A 5552-nucleotide genomic window follows, 5' to 3' on the forward strand; every position below is an offset into this window, starting at 1 on the left:
GCTCCTCCTCTGTGACCTTGTTCCCTGGGCTCCTCCTCTGTGACACTGGAATAATAAACAATGCCACCTACCTCCTAGGAGGTGTGACCTTGGACCCTTATTCCCCTAGGCTGAGTCTTCCTTTCCTTACCTAACATAATGGGGATAACAGTACCCACCTCCTATGCTAACAGGGGCACCCTATGCTCAAGGCCCGCCTCCGAGAAAGATTTAATCACCATGATGGTGGTGGTGATATTACCAGTAATCACAGCTATTTAAGGAACACCTACTATGTGCCAGGCCCCAGGCTGGTTACTTTCTAGACATCTTATATCATCCCTGCCTCAGTCCTATGAAATAGGTTCTGTTATTATCCTATTATCCTTATTTTACAGATGAGGAAACATTGAGGCTTGATGAGGGAAAGGCACTGACCCAGGGACCCACAAGTGGCAGAACCTGGGCCTGCACCCGGGGCTCTGGTCCCAGCACCCCCAGAGCTCTCTAGAGGCCATGCAGGAGCATCCCCGAAGCCTGACTCTTCCAAAGACCAAACTGAGCTCCAACAGGCGATCCCTTGCAGCCCTCACCCCCATTGGAACCTCACAGCCAGCCTCCCACCTAACCCAGGTCCACCTCTCATAACTTTTAATAAGAGGTAATAGCACCAAGCAGCGGGCATCAGCTTCATTTTTAATTATCTAATTTACATTTAATTTTCCCCACCAACGTGATGAAGCTTATTAATGTTTTACCTAAGAGCATCCGTTTATGGGCTGAAAATATGTTCACAAAATGAATGAGCAACGCTTTTCTTTTGGAGGCCCCTAGGGTGGGGGACCCCAGCTGGGGCCTCAGGCCCTGAGACCCAGCAATCAACATAGTTCTTGACCTTGGAATAATTAATGCACAAATGTCCCAGAACCCTTTCAGAGCATGCCCCTTCCCTGCCAGCTTCCAGAAAGAATAGTTATTGAGTGCTTACTCTGCCAGACACTTTATGGGAATATCTCATTTAATCCTTGCACCAATCTTTGTAGACAGCTACTATTAAATAAGTGTTCTACAGTTGGACAAAGAGACCCAGAAAGAGAAGTGTCCTGCCCAGGGTCACACAGCAACTGAAGGGAAGAGCTGGCATTGTAAACTTAGGGTGTGTGACTTGAAGCGCACTCTTTGCCCTGCAGGACTGAGTAGCCCCCTCAGAAAATCCATGCCCTGGTCCTGCAGACACTGGCTCCAAGCTTTGAGACCTTGGGTCTGTGGGGAGATGTGCCCTGTGGCTCTCAGGATGTGAGTGTAGTTGGGGGACAGGGCGAGAGGGAAGGAGTGGGACTCAGGTCTCACAGCAGTGGACCCCAGGAGCCCTGAGGTCTGGGTCTGGTTTTCCAGGCTTCTCAGTGCCCAATGGCTGTGACTGCCATGGTGGATTCCTTGGGCCTCAGGAGGGTCCTGGAAATAGCAGGGGCACACCTCTCTCTTTCCCCCCATTGGTTCCCAGATAAAACTGGGCCTCCACTAAAGCGGAGTAGATGAGCAAAATTTCTGGTGTCCAGGAGAGAAGAGAGAGTATGAAACCCAAAATGAAGTCTGAGTCCAGGGCTGGTAGAAAGAAGACACAGGCTGAGGGCAAATGGGCAGTGTGGATACTCACCTTGACCTCAGTTCCTTGTGGGCATTGTGGACCCTCAACTCAGCCTCAGCCGGGCCTAGGCCGACAGGCAGCATGGACGCTCACCCCAGACTTGGTCAGGCCCAAGTGGAAGAGCAGTAAGGATTGGGACTCCACACCTCGGCGAGGCCTTGGGCAAACGGACAGTGTCGACTGGACACTCACCTGAACCTCAACCACACCCTGGGTGGGCAGTGTGGACCCTCACCTCAAGCCTCAGCCAGACCCTGGCTAGAGGACAGCATGGACTCACCCCCATTCCCAATCATGCTCACAGAACCAGGAACTTCTCTGAGATTCCATACAGCTAGCCTGTGCCCTACCGTGGGGGTACAGACTTATTTTTCAACAGAAGCCTGGGGGTCTCAGAAGCTCAACTTGCCCCTACAGGAAAAGAGAGTGCCACCCTGGACTCAAAGGCCTGATTAGCACCCCTTGAGTCACGCTTACCTCTCTACCTTCAGTGTGTTCACCTAGACAAGAGAGATGACATGACCCAGTGCATAGTTCAGGAAGCAGGACAGCCAGGACTGCTAAGGTAATGAGATGGGGCAGCCGGGGCTTGGCCATCTACTCCATTCCTGAGCCTGCCCTCTTCCTAGTAGCTCCCTCATTGCACAAAAGGGGAAACAACCAAGGCCCAGAGAGGTCAAAGGGCCACCTCAAGATCACACAGCAAACTGGGGTCAGAGGTGGAAGTGGAACCCAGATCTGGGTCTCACACAGGGGCAGAACTTCAGGAACCTCAATGGACCATTGCACTGTATGGGTTAAGCTGCACCTCGGTGCCTGGTCCAGCCGGGGTGTGCACGCGTGCGTGCATTTGTGTGTGTGTGTGTGTTGCTGGTGGGAGGGGTGCGGCGGACAGGGTGTCAGGGGAGCTGCCACTGCCGCCTCCCTGGTATTTTTAGCCTTGAGAATGAGCTGAGCTCAGGGCTCTGAGCAACCATCGGCAGTGAGGGAAATGGGAAGGTCCCTGCCACCCCTCCCTACCACTGCCAGCCTGGAGCCTGGTTTGGGTAGGGGGGGCTGGCCTGGAAAAGGGCAGGGACCCCAGGGACTAGGAGCAATCAGGCTCTGAGACCCTGCACCCCAGCCCACCCCTATCTCGACCATCCTCCCAATGCCCCCTTCCCGTGGGGGAGCATCATCACCCAGCCAAGCTGGCAGGGCCAGGCATCCCCATCTCACCCACTGCTACCCTCGGCTTCCCCTCCTAGGAGCTCTGGGCCAGCTCTCGCCTGCACCAGGTCAGAGCTACAAGGTTCCCATGACAACGGATGACAGCAGCAGAGGCTGCTGGCCACAGGGTGAGGGGTGAGAGGGGTGTGGGTAGAGGAGCAGGAGAAGGGAGGGGGCCTAGCACAGGAGTGGGGGAGGGGCTGGAGTGAAGGACCCCGAAATTGCAGCTCCCTCCTGAGGCCTGAGCCCCCAGGAAAGGCCTAGAACTTTGGCTGATTGGTGCCGGAAGGGATTCCATTGCACTGATTGGAAAAGCTAGGCACAGGAGGGGCTGGCTGTCCCTTTGGTCATGTGATCACAAAGCCAGCCAGGGGGTAGGGCTTGGATGGCAATCCTACCCCTTGCCTTGCAGCCCAGGATTCTGCTGCCTCTAGGCGAGGGTCTTGGGGGGGTAAGAGGTGGGGCCCAGATGTCCCCTTATCCCTGTCTCTAGGAAGTGAACAGGTCCTGAAGCCCTCCGACCACCCTGGCCATTCTGTAACTTGGATTGCCCATCCTGTAATGAGCGGTCAAGGCCCCAAAACTGACAGATCACTTCTTGTCAAGCCTAGCTCCCTGCTTCCTAACACAGGATATGTTTTGGTTCCCCTGCAAGGGAACATGGCAAGGATCATGGCCTCCTGCTGACTCTCCAACCCAGCCCCAGGGGCCAGAGTGTGGTTGGGAAGTTGCCCCACATACCCACACTTCATTCTACACTTTTGCCCCTCCAAAGGCTGCCCAGGTTCCAGACTCATCATTAGCTCCCACTGTCCCAAGGCAAAATACATGGATGCACTTATCCTAGAGTTTGAGGTGGACCCCACCATCCCCTGGGCTCTCTCCCGTATAGTCTCCTTACTGCCCCTGCAGTAGCAGTCTCCAAGTCTCCTAGGTAAGCAGCATGGTCCTTCAAGGCTCAGCTCCATTCACACCTCCTCCAAGAAGTCTTCTGGGCTCTTCTCAGCCACACAGATCTCTTGATCACCAAGGGGTACAAGGTTTGAGAGTTCACAAGGGCCTTTCACACAGGACTTCTCATTCCACCTTCACAGTTTCTCTGAGAAGTGGTTACTTGCTGATGAGTAAGCCAATGCCCAGAGAGAGAAGTCACTTGTAGAAGGTCACATAGCCTGTGAGCATCAACTTAGTACCTGACTCCGGGCCCCCTTTTCTCTTGGGGTCCCCTCTTGGCAGTCACTAGCCCATGGCACTGCATTTGGGATCCTCCAACAGTTCTTTCTGCAGGTCCTTATTCACAAAGGGCCAACCTATGTCCTCTACCTCCAATTCATCCATTTATTCAACATTATTGAGCACCTAACATGTCCCAGGTGGATAAGCCCCTTCCCCTTGGAGCTCACCTTCTAGCTGGGAAGACCAGCAAGCGAAGGGGGGGGTTTACCCAGTATGATCCCAACAAGCCTGCAATGAGGGCGCCTGAGGCAGTGGGTGCACAGAGGAGGGTTCTCCAGCCAGACTTGCAGAGTCAAGGTGGACTCCAGCCACGCCCTCCCTTAGGTCCTGCCTGCCTGGGGAATTTTACTCCCGTGTCTAACCTCAGTCCCACTAGCACCAATCCCTAAAACACTTTTTAAGTGGGGACTGGCTCAGAAAGGCCAGTACCTAGGTCCTTGACCCCAGTGTTTTTGAACCAGCATCCCTACTCTATATCTCCCCAGGATCCCCTCACTCTACCAACTCCACAGGCCCACCAGGAAGGTTAGAGGGGGCTTGCTGGACAGCAGACACATCAGGCCCCAGGCCAACAGATCCGCAGAACTCCTCGTTGAGCCCCCAACCCCCAGCTCTGCTTTGGGGAATTGGTAGGCCAGTGGGGCCATGGGATCCAGCAGGGCCAGTGGGGCAGCACGAGGTAAGTAGGCAGGGGAGGGTCAGATCTCCCCTCCCCAGGCTGCTGAGCCAAGCAGGGAACAGGGGAGGGAGAGAGGTTGTAGGATTGCCGCTTGGTCCTCAGGGGCCCCGAGGGCCACCAGGCAGGGAAGAGAAAATGAGAAAGGAATTCAGCATCAGCTCCCCAAATCCTCCTACCAGTTAGAGTGGGGGCCACAAGGGCTGCAGGAGGCAGGGCACCCTCGTGATGAGGCTGGCTGTAGGGCGATTAATCTTGTGAGGCCTGTGCGTCGGCCCCCCACTCCTCAGCCTCCCATGGTCAACCCCGCCCGCGCTGCCCCAGGAGTTAATCTCTGCTCAGGGGACTTCTCAGCCGCTGTCACGGCTGCATTAATTCTGAGGCAGAGGGAGGCAGGAAGGAGGGAACACAGTTGAGGGGGGCGGTGGATAGCCTCCTTGGGAAGGTTTTGTGGTCAGCCACTGGTGAGGAGGGGTCCCAAAGGATGGGGCCTGGGTACCCTTCAAGGCCCAGCCCTGGATGAGGGGTGGGGGGCGTCCATATTATGCCTCTCAGACCATCAGAGCCCTTGCACCCCTGGCCTCTAGCCCTCGACCGCCAGCTGAGCCCCAAATGCAGTTTGCAGTTTTGACAGCAGATGTCTCTGCTATTATGATTTATCAAAATGCGTAAGGTAAATAATGCACACATATTTATAGGAAAGGAGAGGAGTGGGAGACGGCAGGAAGGACTGAATGGGGTCAGGGGGCTTTGGGGCCTGAGGGCTCAGCACCCTCGCCCCTGTCCTCAGCCCTCCCCACTCAG

Source organism: Equus przewalskii, chromosome 13 (assembly GCF_037783145.1).
Source record: "Equus przewalskii isolate Varuska chromosome 13, EquPr2, whole genome shotgun sequence".
NCBI lineage: Eukaryota > Metazoa > Chordata > Mammalia > Perissodactyla > Equidae > Equus > Equus przewalskii.